At 45.5% G+C, this 21,743-nt stretch overlaps 1 protein-coding gene across 2 annotated transcripts in view; it reads left to right on the top strand.

Annotated features, from left to right (window-relative positions):
- LOC126291694 (arylalkylamine N-acetyltransferase 1-like) overlaps window positions 1-21,743 on the top strand; it is a 254,764-nt gene that overhangs the window by 35,386 nt on the left and 197,635 nt on the right. The window lies entirely within an intron of this gene.

The following is a 21,743-nucleotide window of genomic DNA, read 5'->3' as shown; positions in this document are numbered from 1 at the left end:
CTGTGCCCAGATGAACAAGCAAAATTTTAAAATTTTAGAAAGGGTTCTGTAGTTGTAACAAAGCAGCGACCGGTGTAAGACGCTAAAAATCAAATAAAAACTGTGATTTTATCCATACTGGATGAGAGGTCGTGGTTGTGAATGTCAATGTTAAAAAAATATATATCGGCTCAAACACTTGTGTGTAGTGTAAAACACAGATTGACGCGTTTCGGAAGTCAAGCTTCCACCGTCAGAATAATAAAAAGTAAAAGAACCTGTTAAAACTCGCTAAAATGGAACATGCACCAGGCACAATAAAACTGATAGTAAAATTAAAACATCGTGGCTACTTCCCTTGTAGCAGCCGTGTCTTCCAAGGTGCATCTCCACATAGTCGTCAAAACATAAAAAATTATAAAAGGGTTTCGCCTATTGTATTCAACATCTAACCACATGGATCTCTCCTCTATCGTCGTAAACCGCCCGTGCGTCTTCGTTGATACCACACACCACGTAGCCAAAGACGACACTGGAACGCGAGTGAGCTCAGGCGCAAGTAAACAAGGAAGTCACAGAGATGGTTCAAATGGTTCAATTGGCTCTGAGCACTATGGGACTTAACAGCTGTGGTCATAAGTCCCCTAGAAGTTAGAACTACTTAAACCTAACTAACCTAAGGACATCACGCACATCCATGCCCGAGGCAGGATTCGAAACTACGACCGTAACGGTCTCGTGATTCTGGACAGTAGCGCCTAGAACCGCTCGGCCAACCCGGCCGGTCCCGCACGGCAAGAGAAGTGAATCGGACATAACATTACCAATGAATACTGGAGGAGAGGGCGCTAGAGCATGACCTATGAGCAACAGTACCTCCCCCTAGAAAGAGACCATGCTTACTGTAACTGAAGCTGCATGGTACAGAGCAAATTAGGCCGCAGTCTCTGTAACAAAGTATGACCGACTAAATGGTCTCTACAATGAAATGAATACCCTTACCTCGTTTGATGCTTATTTCGTGAGATTTTTGGCCCGGTCACAATCAATGGACCACCCTGTATATGGCCTCTAGCATGGAAACCATGCATTTCCGGACATAATTTCATTAGAACATTTTTGTTCCGTATCTTCTCATCCATCAGTCCCCTGAGTTTGTACTGCTATACAAAGTCAGATCGCCGGCAAGACTAAACTTCATATGAATTTCACTTCCCTTAACAAATATACAAACAATATCATCCTTATAAATACACGTACGGCTGGTCCTTACACACAGTGGTTTGTCAATAAAGAAATTAGGGGATGTATCACTACGAATCATTATCCGAGCCTGAGTAATCGTGTATGTCCCGTATACTAACACATCACGCGGTGGAGATCTCTCCACTCCTGTAGCATAAGGTCGCAGAGCCGAAACAACGCAAACATTTAAGCGAAATCAAAACGTCCACCAATAAAAACTGTCAGAACACGCAAAACATCTATTAATTTTATATTATCAAAGTTAATTCATACGCTGTCTCTACATCTAACACAGTCTTGCTGATAGTAGGACGCCATCTACATCCTCAGAATGCCGATTTCGGTCAGCAGTGACCATTTTCAGAACTGTTTTATAATATACTGGAGCGATAGTGGCATCGTCAAATGCTAAACAAAAAATCAGCATTGGCATCTTCACACATACAGGGTGAAAAGTATTTAAACCTACAAACTCAGGGAGGCTGTAATGGACATCAAAACAAATATTTTTCACTAATGTCATTTTTTTCCTATGAGGAGTATTTGAATCGGTAGACGAAGATTTCTCTGCCGGCAAATTAATTAAACCAACAAACACGTTTCCACTTCTTTATGACCAAGAGACAACACATTAACACAACCCAATTTCAATTACAGTAGATTTTCAAAAATGCCTCGATTTACACGTAAACAAAGGCTACACTGTCGGATCATGTTCTGTCTGACACGTGAAAAAACCCCAGGTGTATCCTGAATTGTTCCTATCGCTGCTACTATCTGGGCAACCAGATCCTCTTCTCATGCAACAGGAGTTGTGTAAACAAGGTTGTGCATTTCTGCCCACACAAAAAAAGTCCAGAGGGCACATATCTGGGGATCGAGCAGGCCATGGTACAGGACCACCTCTGCCAATCCACGTTTCTGGGAACCGTCGGTCCAGGAATCGACGCACACGACGACTGAAATGTGCCGGCGCCCCGTCATGTTGGAACCACATGCGTTGTCTTGTAGGGAGCGTGAGGTCTTCCAGCAATTCTGGCAGTGCTCTGGCGAGAAAATTGTAGTAGTGCTTGCCATTTAATGGCCTAGGCAGCAGATACGGCCCGATTAAACAGTCCCCAACAACACCGACCCACACATTAACGAAGAACCGCACTTGATTATCGCTAGAAACAGTGGCATTAGGGTTATCCTCACTCCAAACATGCGAGCTGTGCATGTTCAAGATCACGCCCGAACGTTGCTTGATCGGTAAACAACACAGAGAATGGAAATGTAGGACGCATTTCACACTGTTCCAGGAACCATTCCGAAAACTGTGATCTGGGTGAATAATCAACTGGTTCCAGGTTGTGGACACGCTGTAAGTGAAATGGATGTAACAATTTCTCTCGAAGGACTGTTCTTACATTCGTCTGACTCGTCCCCATGTTACGTGCAATTGCACGAGTGCTGGTTGAAGGATCCCGCCCCACATGCTGCAAACAGCTTCCTTAAATTGCAGCGTTCTTAACATGCGATGGCGTCCCTGTCCAGGTAATCTGCTAAATGACCCGGTCTCACGCAGACGTTGGTACACAGCAGCAAAAGTCGTATGATTCTGGATACGGCATTAGGATATTATTGTTGATAAACCGGCTGTGCAGCTTGTCCGTTTTGGTGCTCTAGGTGTTACGCACCAATCATATCAGTGTACTCACTCCAGGTGTATCGCTCCATTAGTAAACAGAGACAATACACTACTACGCTGGTGGACAGCAGTTGCCTACAACTGAAGAGCGTAATACGCCCTGTAACAACTGAAGATCGTAATACGGCTTCTAACAACTGAAGAGCGCAATACGGTCTCCACCAGTTTAAATAATCCTCATAGGAAAAAATGACATTAGGGGAAAATATTTGTTTTGATGTCGCCTACAACCTCCCAGAGTTTGTCGCTTTAAATACATTTCACCCTGTACATACATTATCTTGCAGTAGCGCTACTGTTCAAAACAAACTGCCGTACGGTCATGAAAGGTCACCAGTTCGCTGTGGCACTTCCGGTGGTTTTTCGGCCTTTCGGACCCCAGAGAGGCGGAGAGATCTCGGTGCGCCCTAACGCTGCTGGCACGCTTACAAGTCTCTAATGTTAGCGCGGCCGGAGTATAAAAGAGCGTCCGATATAGGCACACACATCCGGAGGCGCTCGCCAAGCCAGACTTGAGCGATGACCCTTCAGAAGCAACGTAACAAATCGTAAAGGGCGGTACGAGAAGTCTCCAGCTAGCTCTGAGGCGGAGGGAGTGGAGACTCTTCACAGTTACTGTTCTGGAGCCTTCTGTACTCTGCACGTATAAAAACCACCAAGATCACTAAGCGCTTATGCAGACGAAATGTAGGAATGACAGGCTGACGTATCGGTAGTTCAAGTGGCCAAGTAAATACAGATATTTACAAAATTTCGATTTTACACAGTGTGAGCGAAGGAACTTGCCCCCCTTCTTGCAGCGGTGTACCGTAGGTCACTAGAAGAGCGTAGCGTTCCAAAGGATTGGAAAAGGGCACACGTCATTCTCGTTTTCAAGAAGGGACGTCGAACAGATGTCCACAACTATAGACCTATATCTCTAACGTCGGCAGTTGTAGAATTTTCGAACACGTATTATGTTCGAGTATAATGACTTTCCTGGAGACTAGAAATCTGCTCTGTGGGAATCAGCATGGATTTCGAAAAAGACGATCGTGTGAAACCCAGCTCGCGCTATTCGTTCACGAGGCTCAGCGGTTCATAGACACGGGTTCCCAGGTAGATGCCGTGTTTCTTGACTTCCGCAAGGCGTTCGATACAGTTGCCCACAGTCGTTTAATGAACAAAGTAAGAGCATATGGACTATCAGACCAATTGTGTAATTGGATTGAAGAGTTCCTAGCTAACAGAAAGCAGCATGTCATTCTCAATGGAGAGAAGTCTTCCGAAGTAAGAGTGATTTCAGGTGTGCCGCAGGGAAGTGTCGTAGGACCGTTGCTATTCACAGTACACATAAATGACCTTGTGGATGACATCGGAAGTTCCCTGATCCTTTTCGCGGATGATGCTGTGGTATATCGAGAGGTTGTAACAACGGAAAATTGTACTGAAATGCTGGAGGATCTGCAGCGAATGGACGCAAGGTGCAGGGAATGGCAACTGAATCTCAATGTAGACAAGTGTAATGTGCTGCGAATACATAGAAAGAAAGATCCTTTATCATTTAGCTACAATGTAGCAAGTCAGCAACTGGAAGCAGTTAAATCCATAAATTATCTGGGAGTATGCATTAGGAGTGATTTAAAATGTAATGATCATATAAAGTTGATCGTCGGTAAAGCAGATGCCACACTGAGATTCATTGGAAGAATGCTAAGAAAATGCAATCCGAAAACAAAGGAAGTAGGTTACAGTATGCTTGTTCACCCACTGCTTGAATACTGCTCTGCAGTGTGATCCGTACCAGATGGGGTTCATGGAGGAGGTAGAAAACATCCAACGGAGAGCAGCGCACTTCGTTACAGGATCATTTAGTAATAGCGAAAACGTTACGGAGATGATAGATAAACTCCAGTGGAAGACCCTGCAGGAGAGACGCTCAGTTGCTCGCTACGGGCTTTTGTTAAAGTTTCGAGAACATACCTTCACCGAGGAGTCAAGCAGTATATTGCTCCCTCGTACGTATATCTCGCGAAGAGACCATGAGGATAAAATCAGAGAAATTAGAGCCCACGCAGAAGCATACCGACAATCCTTCTTTTCATGAACAATACGAGACTGGAATGGAAGGGAGAACCGATAGAGGTACTCAAGGTATCCTACGCCACACACCGTCAGGTGGCTTGCGGAGTATGGATGTACATGTAGATGTAGAAAATAGTACGATGGGTGATCAATAAAAAGTGCCAAACATCATTTTCTAAAAACAGGATGATTTATTCAGGATTCAGTGGGCCTTATTATTTCACACCCTTTGGCTAAAAAACTCTGCGTTTCAACATAATCTCCGTTCAACGGGACATCCTTACTCAGATTTACTGAAAGGGGGAGGGGCTGTATGTCCGCAGGGTACTACTCTACTGAGTCGAATCTTGCAAACGTCTTGCTGCATCAGTAACCTCCCCTTCATCTAGGTGTTGCTTCCCGCTGAGTCCATCCTTCATTGGGCCCAACAGATGGAAGTCGGAAGGTGCGATATCCAGGCTGTAGGGTGCATGATGAAGGACAGTCCAGTGAAGTTCTATGGTGATGATGGCAGACGCCTCGCCCAACGACTCGCCGTGCTTTTGTTCACTGCCAGGTCTCCGTTCAAATTCTGCAAGTGCCTATGAACATCAGAAAAGCTTTGGTTTCCCGCAAAAAAAAATAATGACAGCTACCTTCTTGGAACGCTCCTCTGCTACAGACGCCATTTTGAGGCCTAGGCATAGCACCGCCACCAATCGGAACTTCATGAAACTATAGGGACTGAAGCGGGAATATTCCACGGCATCGCACAACAATAGAAATCGGTCGAGAAAAAATTGTGTTACATTACTAATCGGACGCCCTTCGTAACACATTAATAAGGTTATTTACAATATGCACAACTAATAACTGAGGTATACAAAACTATGAAATGCTGTAAATCCTTCTGTAGTGCTGAGTTATACACAACGAGTGTAATGATCTTGAGAGGAACAAACGGTCTTGAATGCTGATACCCCGAGATAACTTACTGACACGTAGTAAAGCTTAGTAGCGTCGTACTGCATCGATACAGTTTCCTCGCTGAAATCTTCCGTAATTAAATTGATAACTACTGGTAATTATTCGTAGTTGTGTGTTTGCGCTGTAACTGTTCGTCTGCATATTTTTGACGTGGTTTTTTCCATTTTCGGAAATAACGTTTTTGACTATGTTAAGAGATTTGAAAATGGGCCCTGACCCAGAACTAGTCATTTAGTGTAAAAAAGTGAAATTTGCAAATTTGGACTGGTGTTTTCGCTGTCCTTATTAAGAGAAGTTGTTGAAACATAGCTATTCCAGCCTGCTGGAAGTCCGTTAATATTGGAAAGGCTGTAAGTTCGTCGAATTTCTGGGACGAAGCTATTAATTTCGGCTGTTTAATAGAACCAACCAATCAGAGACGCAGGCAGTTACGTAATATGAATTTAGCGTCCTCTGGTGGCGCGTTTGTCAGTTACTTACTTAGGTATATGTCCCATAGGTCATTTGCATCAATCTTTTATCAAAATGATGTGGAATGAGTCAATTTACAGGATAAATATCCATGATAAGTGTTAACATTAACGAACACGTTACTATTTTAATCATACTCATTCTAACACCAAAAAACATTTTTTTCTGCAGCCAATTTTTAAGTAGGAATTCGTTAGTGCAATAGAAGTAGTCCAGAGGAAATGATTTTGAGTTAGATTTAAAATTTGTTTTGATAATTGTAAGACGTTTTGTGTTATTGGGTATATTATCAAAGATTTTTGTTGCTGCATACTGAAGCAAGCCACTTACAGCTTTCATAATGGTTCAAATAGCTCTGAGCACTATGGGACTTAATATCTGAGGTCATCAGTCCCCTAGAACTTAGAACTACTTAAACCTAACTAACGTAAGGACAGCACACAAATCCATGCCCGAGGCAGGATTCGAACCTCCGACCGCACCGATCGCGCGGTTCCAAACTGAAGCGCCTAGAACCTCTCGGCCACATCGGCAGGCCTTTAATAATGGGTATTAAAGGAAATTTTTCCCTCTAGTGTTGTCGGAGTGGACATCACTGTTCTTTCTCAAATTGCGATGGATTATTTATGACGAATTTCATTACTGAATATTTTTATTGTGAAGGTGGAGTTGAATAGCTGCTGTCGGCGCAGTTACAATGCCTAGCTCTTTGAAGAGATAACTGTATAGCGTTTGTGAGCGAACATCAGTATTTTTATTGTTCGCTTTGTGAAATCTATACGTTCTTTATTTGTGATAAGTTATCCCAGAAAAGTGGTCCATAAAACGCTACTGAGTGGAAATATGCTAAATGTGTCAGGAGGTTGTTTTGCTTGTTTCCAAGATTAGCAACTGTACGAAGAACAAAAGTAGATGAACTTAAGTGTTTGAAAAGCTCAATAGTCTGCTTCTTCTTGTTCAAATTTTCATCAATACGCACACTCAGTACGTGTCAAGTGCTCCCCACGAGACGTAGCGAGTGATAGAAAAGCCAGCTCGCCCGACAGTCTGTAGTTAGGAGACTGAAACATGCCATGTCTCGTGTAGTTGTCAGTGTTGCACACTGCGCCAGGTGCGAAAAAACTGTCCACCCCACAGAGGGAATCTTCCTATTTAAATGCTATTCACAGAAGGTTTTATTCATAAGTTGTAGATTTCGTTCATCTGTACAGCTATCCATGATAATTACACTACTGGCCATTAAAATTGCTACACCATGAAGATGACGTGCTGTAGACGCGAAATTTAACGGACAGGAAGAATATGCTGTGATATGCAAATGATTAGCTTTTCAGAGCATTCACACAACGTTGGCGCAGGTGGCGACACCTACAACGCGCTGACATGACTAAAGTTTCCAACCGATTTCTCATACAGAAACAGCAGTTGACAGGCGTTTCCTGGTGAAACGTTGTAGTGATGCCTCGTATAAGGAGGAGAAATGCGTAACATCAAGTTTCCGACTTTGATAAAGGTCGGATTGTAGCCTATCGCGACTGCGGTTTATCATATAGCAACATTGCTGCTCGCGTTGGTCGAGATCCAATGACTGTTAGCAGAATATAGACTCGGTGAGTTCATGAGAGTAATACGGAATGCCGTGCTGGATCCCAACGGCCTCGTATCACTAGCAGGCATCTTATCCGCATGGCTGTAACGAATCGTGCAGTCACGTCTCGATCCATAAGGCAATAGATGGGGACGTTTTCAAGACAACAGCCATCTGCACGAACAGTCCGACGACGTTTGCAGCTGCATGGACTATCAGCTCGGAGACCACGGCTGCTGTTACCGTTGACGCTGCATCACAGACAGGAGCGCCTGCGGTGGTGTACTCAACGACGAACGTGCATGCACGAATGGCGAAACGTCATTTCTTCGGATGAATCCAGGTTCTGTTTACAGCATCACGTCTCGGTTACCTATTGTTCGCACTGACGGCGCTTTGAACAATGAATGTTGCATTTCAGATGTGTTATGACCCGTGACTCTACCCTTCATTCGATTCCTGCGAAACCCTACGTTTCAGGAGGATAATGCACGACCGTATGTTGCAGGTCCTGTACTGGCCTTTCTGGATACAGAAAATGTTCGACTACTGCCCTGGCCAGCACATTCTCCAGATCTCTCACCAACTGAAAATGTCTCGTCACAATACGCCAGTCACTACTCTTGATGAACTGATTTCTCAGGATGTATCCACCCTAATTGCGTGAAACTGTAATCACATGTCAGTTTATGAAACGTCCCCTTTGAAAAATTTATACACGACTGTGCTTAAACTGAAACACAATATTTTTGGCGCAACGCAATCTGACTTCCAAGAATGGCCCTGACTAACATTAACCTATACGTTTCACAAATCACTTATCTCACAAAAATCTTCGTTACTCAAGCTACTGCAATACAGCGCCACTACTGCCAGCTAAATAAAAGATTCAAACTACTGAAGGCACTAACTACTGATAGGCATAGTTAGCAAATGAAAGATTTTAATAGAGAACAAACAATGTATTTACCTCACTAGTCATAATATATATATAGCAGTTCATGACACCAATTCTTACAAATTTCAAAACTCCGCCATCTCTCTCCCCACGTCCACCACTGCTGGCGGCTCGCCTCCAACTGCGCAACGCTACGCGCTGTTCACATCCAGCTGCCGCTGCCCAACACTACAATGGCAGACAACAATGCAAACCAGCCACAGACTGCACACGGCACAGCCAGTGATTTTCATACAGAGCGCTACGTGGCGGCGGCGTTACCAATAAAGAAACCTAAACAGCCTACTTACAAGTTCTAGTATAATATATTTGTCCAACGAATACCCGTTTATCATACGCATTTCTTCTTGGTGTAGCAATTTTAATGGCCAGTAGTGTACTTTACTCAGGCGATTCGCACACATTAGGCATCTCTGGACACTAAGCGTGATTCAGCTACCTCTACCCATCCTTTTCATGCTGCGAGCTCTACGCCTGTATCGGGAACGGTATCCAGACAGATGTATTGTCCTCTCAGATCTTTGGGCTCTGAGAGGGAACTTATATCGATTACGCGGCTGTCGCGTGATCTGGGTACCACTCCTGATACAGACGTTATGATGGTTGCATAAAACGAATAGGTAGAAGAAACTCAAGCACCGTGTGTAGATAGATATGTCTTTAGTGACAAACTTTGGTGCACACTCATAAACTCTGTGTCCAGAAACTCAGATATCTATATCTGCACCAAATACTCTTGACACTCATTTTGGTGAACACACATGGCACGCAAACGAAAACTGGTTCAGAAAATATTTACAAAACTGACATGCAACTGACGTTTGTTAATGAAGTGCCCGTCACAGAAAGTGCTGGTAACCGTGGTCTCTACGGACACCAATCGTTGCTCTTACATGCCTGCACTCGCACATCTCTCAGATGCTCTGCCCCAAATACTTCAATGTTTTATTACTTATAATTGAATGAGAGGAGCAGACGTGTTTACTGATCAGTTGAATGCAACGCAAAATGGTGATAACGACAAAACAGCACACGCTATTTGTCGAGTGTTTTGTGAAGTGTTCAGATTAGAAGTGTTGTCGCAGAGCCTCCAGCAAAGTCTGCAATACAAGCCAAAGTGACAAAATGGCGCAAAACGGTCACTGTACCCATATTTGTGCTAACAGAAGTGTGAGGTGACGTCTGAGGTGTACGACATTATGATCACTTCGCAGTGTTTCGTTGGTAACATTGTACCAACCGATTCAGCTATTAATTGCCGGCCTGTGCGACCGAGCGGTTCTAGGAGCTTCAGTCTGGAACCGCGCGACCGCTATGGTCGCAGGTTCGAATCCGAACCTCGGGCATGGATGTGTGTGGTGTCCTTAGGTTAGTTAGGTTTAAGTTGTTCTAAGTTCTAGGGGACTGATGACCTCAGATGTTTAGTCCCGTGGTGCTCAGAGCCATTTGAACGAAGCTATTAATTGATGCCTGTCAGCATATTACTGAAAAGTGCCCACACTAATACCGGGGGAAAGATTTATTGTGTGCCGTAGTTATTTTTATGTAAAACCAACAGCAAGTGTGTCACAGGTTGCCTATTTCTCGTGGCGGGCCTTATGATCTGCATCCGCGGAACTAAGAGATCTCACGATTGAGTCCCGGAATTTTTCAGACTGCCTTTACCTTCTCTACTCAAAGGAAAGAGACGTGGTTTTGATTCCGCGTTAAACTGTTGTTTCTATATTCCCCAGCAGAATTACTGGGCTAGGACATAAAAACTCTCGAAGGGTGTCCAATTGGAATATTTGCACCAGATCGTTGACCAAAACAGAATTATTATTATTATTGTTGTTGTTTTTAACGATATCTAGAAGTACGATATGAGACGTTGTGGTCATGTTGCCATCAGAATTTCAAACTGTCTTAGCCACAATGTGTAGTGCATATCTGTCTTACATATGTCGACTATGCACGATTTTGAGAGACGTACATAAAAGCGTTCCATATTGAAAACATTCCACATACTAAATGTGGGGGTACACAATACCTAGTCATATGTTGTGAGCAACAGCCGAGGCCACTTGTCTGTTGCCCACAACAGATCACTAGGTACGATGTACCCATATGTTTAGTGTTTGTGGTGATTTTCATATTGAAAGCTTTTACACTGAGGTGATAAAGGTCATAGAATGCCTCTCAGTATAGTGTCGGACCTCCAACAATGGAAGTCCGCTACAGAAGTACTGAGGCATCCTGCCTATGTAGCCGTCCATAATTGCGAAAGTGTTCCAGTGGAGGATTTTGTGCATCCCTCTCGGTTATGGCCCATAAGTGATTGACGGGTCCCATGCTGCGCGCTCTGGTTGGCCATACCATTCGCTCGAATTGTCTAGAATGTTCTTCACCCCAATCGCGAACAATTCTGGCCCGGTGGCATGGTGCATTGTTATCCGAAAAATTCCATCACTGACTGGGAAAATGAAGTCCATGAATGGCTGCAAATTGTCTCCAAGTAGCCGAACATAAGCCGTTTGCAGTCGATGATCGATTCAGCTGGACCAGAGGATCCAGTCCACTCCACGTAAACACAACTCACATCATTATAGAGCCGCCAGCAGGTTGCAGAGTCTCTTACCAACAACTTGCGTTCATTGTTTCGTAGGGTCTGCGCCACACCCGATCCCTATCAATCAGCTCTTTAAAGCACTCCGTCTTCAGGGACCATCCGACAGCCGTGTCATCCTCAGTGGAGGATGCGGAAAGGAGGAGCGTGTGGTCAGCACACCGCTCTCCCGGTCGTTATGATGGTTTTCTTTGACCGGAGCCGCTACTATTCGGCCGAGTAACTCCTCAATTGGCATCACAAGGCTGAATGCACCCCGAAAAATGGCAACAGCGCATGGCAGCTGGATGGTCACCCGTCCAAGTGGCGGCCACGCCACACAGCGCTTAACTTCGGTGATCTCACGGGAACCGGTGTATCCACTGAGGCAAGGCCGTTGCCATCAATCAGCTCTTACCAACTGAAATTGGGACTATGTCAGTCTGCAGGCTTTCGTGCCCGTTATTAGGGCGCGTCATGTTTCTTCTAAAATGTTCGACGTTTCGACCCCTCTGCTGGGATCTACCTCAGGATCTTCTGGTGTCCACTACTGCTAGAACACTGTCAGAGACGAGTGTCGCGTCCACTTATAAAGGGGGAGTTATCTGGCGTTCGTGCTGGAGAAGTGATAGTATTGCTTAAAATTCGTATGGCTATCATTAGTGATCCATAGTCATAGGCCAGCATTCCCACTCTGATGCCGAAGAAGGGGATCCTATGGATTCCATTGACGGTCCATCGTCATTGGATAGAAGGGCACTATTCCACACTCATGTTGGAGAAGGGTTATTAGTTGAAATGCCTGCTACCACTATTGGTTGGTCGTCATCGGTGGCTACATTCGAAACGGACAGAGCAAGAGTGGGGAATGTTTACCCAAAATATTATTGTCCGCCGAGGTGACTTGCAGCGCGTTGTTTATGCCGCTCACACACCGCCACCGCGCATTTACTTCCATGATGGCGCGGAGCCACGATGCCAGAAGCCTACAGCCGCCCTATGTTCAAATTAAATCCATTCTTAGAAATTTCGACCGCTTCTCGGACCTTTCGTCTATAAATGTTCGTTTCTTTAGCCAGTGCACGTACGTTATTAAAATCGATATTAGAGCCACCGTTCTCGTGAAGTTCCGCTACTGCCGATTTTCCACTTTGATTTAGCCGCATGTGCCGTTCGTCTTCCTTAATGCGTTCTTCAACAGTTCTTCCCGTTTCGCCTATACTCACTCTGCCGCAGTCACGTGACACTTGATAGACGCCTGCATTGTGGAGGAAATCAGCTGCATCCTTTTCACGTCGCAAAAAGTCTTTTATTTTGTTTTGACTAAAGAAAGATGTCTGAATACCATTTTTCTTTAAAACTCTGCTTATGCGGTCAGTGACCCCAGAAACGAACGGTAGCCTCACGGAGTGAGAAGGCGGTTCCTCGTCATTCTTATTGGCGGTGTAAACATTTTAGAAGAAACATGACGCGGCCAAATAACCCAGATTTTAACTTCACTGAAATCGGGACTCTCTCTTCTGGCCACAATTTTCCAATCGTCTAGGGCCCAACCGATATCTACATCTACATAGATACTCCGCAATCCACCATACGGTGCGTGGCGGAGGGTACCTCATACCACAACTAGCATCTTCTCTCCCTGTTCCACTCCCAAACAGAACGAGGGAAAAATGACTACCTATATCCCTCAGTACGAGCCCTAATCTCTCTTATCTCATCTTTGGGGTCTTTCAGCGATATGTAAGTTGGCGGCAGTGAAACTGTACTGCAGTCAGCCTCAACCGCTGGTTCTCTAAATTTCCTCAGTAGCGATTCATGAAAAGAACGCCTCCTTTCCTCCAGAGGCTCCCACCCGAGTTCCTGAAGCATTTCCGTAACACTCGCGTGATGATCAAACCTACCAGTAACAAATCTAGCAGCCCGCCTCTGAATTGCTTCTATGTCCTCCCTCAATCCGACCTGAATGGGATCCCAAACGCTCGAGCAGTTCTCAAGAATAGGTCGTATTAGTGTTTTATAAGCGGTCTCCTTTACAGATGAACCACATCTTGCCAAAATTCTACCAATGAACCGAAGACGACTATCCGCCTTCCCCACAACTGCCATTACATGCTCGTCCCACTTCATATCGCTCTGCAATGTTACGCCGAAATACTTAATCGACGTGACTGTGTCAAGCGCTACACAACTAATGGAGTATTCAAACATTACGGGATTCTTTTTCCTATTCATCTGCATTAATTTACATTTATCTACATTTAGAGTTAGCTGCCATTCTGTACACCAATCACAAATCCTGTCCAAGTCATCTTGTATTCTCCTACAGTCACTCAACGACGACACCTTTCCGTACACCACAGCATCATCAGTAAACAGCCGCACATTGCTATCCACCCTATCCAAAAGGTCATTTATGTAGATAGAAAACAACAGCGGACCTACCACACTTCCCTGGGGCACTCCACATGATACCCTCACCTCCGATGAACACTCACCATCGAGGACAACGTACTGGAAGAAGTCTTCGAGCCACTCACATACTTGGGAACCAATCCCATATGCTCTTACCTTAGTTGGAAGTCTGCAGTGGGGCATCGAGTCAAACGCTTTCCGGAAGTCAAGCAATCCGTCTGATACCCTTCACCATGGTTCGCAAGTTATAATGTGAAAACAGGGCGAGTTGCGTTTCACAGGAGCGATGCTTTCTAAAGCCGTGCTGATGCTGCTCTTCTCTGTCTCAAGGAAATTCATTATATTCGAACTGAGAATATGTTCGAGAATCCTGCAACAAACCGATGTTAAGGATATTGGTCTGTAATTTTGATTATCTGTTCTTCTACCTTTCTTATATACAGGCGTCACCTGCGTTTTTTGCAGACGCTCGGGACTTTACGTTGGGCAAGAGATTCGCGATAAATGCAAGCTAAGTAAGGAGCCAATGCATTAGAGTACTCTCTATAAAACCGAAATAGAATCCCATCAGGACCTGGCGATTTATTTATTTTCAACCCATACAGCTGCTTCACAACCCCAGTGATGTCTATCACTATGTCCTCCATACGGGAATCTGCACGAGACTCAAACGGCGGTATGTTTGTACGAACCTCCTGCGTGAAAAATTTCTCAAATGCTAAATTTAAAATTGTAGCTCTCGTTTTGCTGTCTGCCGTTGCCAGGCCAGACTGATCAGTGACTGACTGGATGGAAGCCTTCGAACCGCTTATCGATTTTTCGTAAGACCAGAATTTCCTTGAGTTTTCAGCAAGATCTTTTGTTAAGGTATGACGGTGGTAGTGGTTGAATACTTCGCGCATCGCTCTTTTTTTACAGCAGCACGAATCTTTACTAACGTTTGCCTGTTTCCATTCTCCCGATCTTTCTTGTACCGCGAAAGCAACTGCCTTTGCAAGATTCCATTACAGGCGCTGCAGGCGATGTGATGGTGTTAGCAAAGGTATTCGTGTCGGCCGTCTGCTCCCATAGCTCACCAAAGGCTAATTCTGCCATACTGTCCTAACGGATACGTTCGTCGTACGTGAGGCATTGATTTCCACGGTTATTTCAGGAAGTGTTGCTTGTCTGTTAGCAATGACAACTTTATGCAAACGCTGCTGCTCTCGGTCGATAAGAGAAGACAGTCGGCCACTGCATGGCCCACTGTGAATGGTAATGCCTGAAATTTGGTATTCGCGGCACACTCTTGACAACGTGGATTCGAACCCTAAATACCACTACCCGTTTATTTCCGTCATACGGCCATAATCAGGTCCAACACCTTCTCACATGAGTACATGAGTCACCTGACTGTTAGTGACTGCTCCCTCGATGCACTGGCCTTTTACATCTTTCCCAACCCTCTCAACTGCCTTACGCCGTCTTGGAACCAGCGCCTGTATACACGCACGGTAAGATTCTGGACCAACCTGTTGGAGCGACTGTTTGGCAGCGTGCACAAGGGAGTCACCATCTTCAAACCTTGTTCCACGAAGAGAGTCTTTCAGTTTCAAAAAAAAGAGATGATAGTCACATGGAGGCAGGTCAGGACTGTAAGGCGGGTGTTTCAGTGTTATCCATCCGAGTTTTGTGGTCGCTTCCATGGTTTTTTGACTGACATGTGGCCGTGCATTGTCGTGCAACAGCAAAACAACCTGCTTTTGCCACTGTGGACGAACACGACTCAGTCGAGCTTGAAGTTTCTTTAGTGTCGTCACATATGCATCAGAATTTATGCTGGTTACATTTGGCATGATGCCCACAAGCGAGAGTAATTCGGAATCGAAAAACATCGTAGCCATAACTTTTCCAGCAGAAGGCGTGGTTTTCAATTTTTTTTCTTGGGTGAATTTGCATGATACCACTCCATTGATTGCCTCTTCGTATCTGTTGATTGCCTCTTTGTATCTGGTGAAAAGTGATGGAGCCATGTTTCATAACCCATCACAGTTCTTCCAAGAAATTCATCTCCACCATTCTGGTACTGTTCCAAAAGTTCGCTACATTCCGTTTTTCTTGTTTCTTTCTGAGCCACTGTTAACATCCTGGGAACCCACCTGGCGCAAACCTTTTTCAACGCCAACACTTTCAGTATTCTGCAAACACTTCCTTCCCCTATCCCAACGGAGCGTGACAATTCGTTCACTGTGATGCGTCTGTCAGCAGTCACCAAATCGTTAACTCTCTGCACCTTGTCTGGAGTGTGTGCAGTACGAGGCCTGCCGCTGCGAGGACAATCCTCAATATTGCCGTGCCCGCTTTCATCACGTAACCTGCTTGCCCACCGACTAACTGTACTCCGATCGAGAGCAGCATCTCCATACACCTTTTTCAACCTCTTGTGGATGTTTCCCACTGTCTCGTTTTCACAGCACAGGAATTCTATGACGGCTTCTGCCTTACGTCAAGTGTAGCAGCCATCTTGAAGACATGCTGTGACGGCGCCACTCGCGGGAACTGGTTGAACTAAGTTTCAAAACAAGCGGGAAGGATGTATCTGCACACTGTAAAACTTTAACACATGCAGAATGAAAACTGTATTTTTAGAAAAATCTAGTGCATTTCTTTTGGAGTGACCGTCGTATTATTCCTGAAAACACAACAAGTCTTACCCACCTTTCGGTCTCTCACTTCTCACGAGGCACCGCAGACTGGTTGTTTACCGCTAGACTGTGTCACGTGGCGGGTTGTTTACAACCGCACCGGAAACCGCGGTCGGGCGGCTGGCTCTGGCTGCCCGCCACAGATAACGCAACACCACGCCCCCCCCCCCTCCTCCCCCACTCCCCCGTAAGCCGTGGCATCTGGCAGCCGCGTCAAAGCGTGTCGTTCAGAGTGCGGATTGTTGTAACGCAGACGAATTGGTTGCTCTATTGGTAAACACGGTACCTCTGCAAAGGGCTCCTTAGGTCGATGCGGCCCACTGCGAACACCTCATTACCATCCTAATCATAACATGCAACCCTTAGTTCTCATTTGTTGGACGTATTCCAGTCTCTGACTTCCACTACGGTTTTGACCCTCTAGTACCGTGGAGGCTATTCCCGGAAGTCATAACAAAATGGTTCAAATGTCTCTGAACACTATGGCACTTAACTGCTGTGGTCATCAGTCCCCTAGAACTACTTAAACGTAACTAACCTAAGGCTATCACACACATCCATGCGCGAAGCAGGATTCTAACCTGCGACAGTAGCTGCCGGGCGGTTCTGGACTGTAGCGCCTAGAACCGCTCGGCCACTTCTGCCGGCGAAGTCTAAACAGATGTTCTATCTTCCCGTCCGTGTTTTTTTTTATTGTTTTCCAGATGTTCCTGTCTTCACCAACTCTGCAGAGAAGCTCTTCATTTCTTACCAGTCCACCTGATTTTCCACACTTCTTTGTAGCACCACATCTCAATTGCTCCGTTTCTACTCTTGTATTGGTTTTCCACAGTTCGTGATTCACTACCGTGCAACGCTGTGTTACAAACGTGCATTCGCAGAACTTTCTCCCACTGATCAACGCCGATGTTTGATACCAGCAGACATTTCTTGGTCGAGAATGCCCTCTTTGCCTGCGCTATTGAGTGTTTTATCGCCTCCTCGCTTCGACCGTCTTGTGTTATTCCGCTTCCAGTGCAGCAGACCTCCATAATAACGTCTACCTCTTGATCCTCCAGTTTGATGTTATGTTTCTCGCTATTCTCATTTCTACTACATTGCATTATCTCTGTCTACAGCGGCGCGGTTCTTTCCATCCCTTTACGACGGACCTGCACCTACCTGTGAACATTGTCTCAGCAGATCATTAGTAGGGAACCCGAGCGAAACCTACTGTACTTCGACGTGAACGAGGCTGCAATTTAAGTCACTAATCTACATTTCGGGAGAAAGTTCTCACACAAATGAAAGGTTGGAAATTTTGTCCTCAATTAATATATTCTGAAATTTAGGTGAACTAGCCTGTGCTAGTCTTAACACAGTCACTCACAATCCCTTTCACTCACGTTAGCGAGTCTATGGTGTTGCCTTTCCCGAAAACGTAATAGCTACAAAAAATGCTGATTGTTTTTTAATTATAATGCTCGCCAAATACTAAGTCTGTCGGTACCAAATGCAGTCACAGTTTTTAGCCACCGACCTGCTCAATACGCCACGCGGAATTCATGTCTTTTCTCTTCACAAAATTCACTTAAAAAATCCGAAATTTCTACACGCCCATCGGAATGATTATGCCGTCACTTTACCACACTTTTGATGTATGAAACACTGCTAGTCCTGTTACTTATCGTTTCCATCGGAACTACTACTACACACGTCCAGTCTGTTTCATGGCTAGCCTCCGACTCTTCTTTATAATACTCTAAGTCAGGTATCCCCCAAACTATTTTGGTCAAGTGACCCCTTTTCCAAAATGAACTATTACCTCAGACGCCCATGGCCAAATTACATACTTTTAAGATCAACCCCTTTATTCATAATGGTCCGCCAACTTAAAACAGCTGCTACAGAGTGTTATTTTTCATTCTGACTTAGGTCAATAGAAGAAGAGAGAGTGTGAATTAGCAATGCTTTAAGTTAGCAGACTAGTATGAATAAGGGGGCCTATCTTTAGTTTTTCCCTATTGATACAAAATATCTAGGTATTTCCTACACAAATATTAATCATTCTTAGTACACTTAACACAACATAAACAATACAGTACCTACCTATCTTGAAAGTTTTAAATAAGAACTTGTGTTACTTTAATAGGGGTCAATTTTTAGACCTCGTCGACCCCCAAAATCAGGTTTCGTTTATGTCGACCCCTAGGAAATCGATATCGACCACTTTGGGAATCCCTGCTCTAAGTCTTCTCACCCAGCAGAGAAAGACGCGCGAAGAACATTGCTTTACCATTGGTCAGTTTACTCAACAGCTAACAGCAAGTCAACATTCTTCCGCATCAGTCCGCGCTTTTCACCATTAACCAATCGCAAAACAGTAAACTTAACGACTGCACTTTTTACCGACGTAATTATCTAGTATGCTGAAGTTTTGCTTATGCATTAAGTTATTTACTATTGTTATTTATACCTGAATTAACGTTCCCTTTACCATAAACTTACTTTACAAATACACTCCTGGAAATTGAAATAAGAACACCGTGAATTCATTGTCCCAGGAAGGGGAAACTTTATTGACACATTCCTGGGGTCAGATACATCACATGATCACACTGACAGAACCACAGGCACATAGACACAGGCAACAGAGCATGCACAATGTCGGCACTAGTACAGTGTATATCCACCTTTCGCAGCAATGCAGGCTCCTATTCTCCCAAGGAGACGATCGTAGAGATGCTGGATGTAGTCCTGTGGAACGGCTTGCCATGCCATTTCCACCTGGCGCCTCAGTTGGACCAGCGTTCGTGCTGGTCGTGCCGACCGCGTGAGACGACGCTTCATCCAGTCCCAAACATGCTCAATGGGGGACAGATCCGGAGATCTTGCTGGCCAGGGTAGTTGACTTACACCTTCTAGAGCACGTTGGGTGGCACGGGATACATGCGGACGTGCATTGTCCTGTTGGAACAGCAAGTTCCCTTGCCGGTCTAGGAATGGTAGAACGATGGGTTCGATGACGGTTTGGATGTACCGTGTACTATTCAGTGTCCCCTCGACGATCATCAGAGGTGTACGGCCAGTGTAGGAGATCGCTCCCCACACCATGATGCCGGGTGTTGGCCCTGTGTGCCTCGGTCGTATGCAGTCCTGATTGAGGCGCTCACCTGCACGGCGCCAAACACGCATACGACCATCACTGGCACCAAGGCAGAAGCGACTCTCATCGGTGAAGACGACACGTCTCCATTCGTCCCTCCATTCACGCCTGTCGCGACACCACTGGAGGCGGGCTGCACGATGTTGGGGCGTGAGCGGCAGACGGCCTAACGGTGTCCGGGACTGTAGCCCAGCTTCATGGAGACGGTTGCGAATGGTCCTCGCCGATACCCCAGGAGCAACAGTGTCCCTAATTTGCTAGGAAGTGGCGGTAGGTCCCCTACGGCACTGCGTAAGATCCTACGGTCTTGGCGTGCATCCGTGCGTCGCTGCGGTCCGACCCAGGTCGACGGGCACGTGCACCTTCCGCCAACCACTGGCGACAACATCGAAGTACTGTGGAGACCTCACGCCCCACGTGTTGAGCAATTCGGCGGAACGTCCACCCGGCCTCCCGCATGCCCACTATACGCCCTCGCTCAAAGTCCGTCAACTGCACATACGGTTCACGTCCACGCTGTCGCGGCATGCTACCAGTGTTAAAGACTGCGATGGAGCTCCGTATGCCACGGCAAACTGGCTGACACTGACGGCGGCGGTGCACAAATGCTGCGCAGCTAGCGCCATTCGACGGCCAACACCGCGGTTCCTGGTGTGTCCGCTGTGCCGTGCGTGTGATCATTGCTTTTACACCCCTCTCGCAGTGTCCGGAGCAAGTATGGTGGGTCTGACACACCGGTGTCAATGTGTTCTGTTTTCCATTTCCAGGAGTGTATATTTTACAAAAATCCCCTTTGTCCATATCCATACTTCTTCGTAATGTTCCCATACTAAATCCTACTACACACCTCGTTAAACAATTATGTCATATTAACCTTAAACCACACTCACGCATCTTTCATACTGCTAAAACACATTTATAACATTTTACATACACAAAAAGACTTTATGAAAAACACTTTATGAAAACACTAGAACAGTTTATGAAAAACATTCTATTACTATAGTGCACTCTAGTGGGCACAATCGAAACTAAAATCAGCGTCCCCCTATCCAATATTGCCCTCTATCGGCTGACACATAAACTACGAGCGCGTCCAGTCTCACGTCACCATCTGCCACTCTCCAGCTCTGAGACACATCTCCCACTTAACTGCCTCCAAGACAGGATCAATATATGGCGCTACGCTTCATCTCTTTTCACTGGTTGCTCTCAGTCTGTATTGCGTACTGATTAGACTGTTCATTGCATCCAACAAATTCTGTGTTCATTTTCACTGACAATGGCAATGTCGTCACCGAATCTTATCACTGATATCATTTTACCATGAATTTTCATCCCATCCTGAAACTTCCATTTTATTTCCCTCATTGTTCCTTGCGTATATTGTCTGAACAGTAGGGGCGAAAGATTACATCCCTGACTCATACCTCTTCTACCCGATCACTTAGTTCTTGATCCTTCAGTCTTCTGGATCGTTCTTTGTCCTTGTGTATCAACCGGTGTCCAAGCGGACCGTGCGAGCGGAACTCCATGCAGTGTACATTTGTAGTCGGATACTTCGCAAGATGCCTTTGCTCACAGTGGTACACAAAGCTAGACGTCTTCGGTAGGCCACACAACACAGAAACAAGCCAGCAGGTGGCAGGACGTGTGTAGCGTGGTCCGACGTCTCAGGACTTTTTACTTCTTTTTCAAATGTTGCGAGGCGCTGAGTGGACTGACAGAATGGTGAGGCGTTTAGCCTTCAGTGTTTGGATCAGACCCGAGGTGGTTCTCTGATGGTTTGGGTGGGAGGGGGGGGGGGAGAGGGAGAACTCAATCAGATTAACGTGTGTGTGTAAAGTAGGGTGATCACTTAAACATTCTCAAGAACCGTCTGTTTCTCTCTATTCTGTAGTAAATTAACGCCCGCTGCTTCCCTCGCCTAGACTTTATCGTCTGCACAGACTTT

This window comes from Schistocerca gregaria, chromosome 9 (assembly GCF_023897955.1).
Source record: "Schistocerca gregaria isolate iqSchGreg1 chromosome 9, iqSchGreg1.2, whole genome shotgun sequence".
Classification (NCBI taxonomy): domain Eukaryota; kingdom Metazoa; phylum Arthropoda; class Insecta; order Orthoptera; family Acrididae; genus Schistocerca; species Schistocerca gregaria.
The sequence above is the reverse complement of the archived record's forward strand: the minus strand, read 5'-3'. Positions and strand labels throughout refer to the sequence as shown.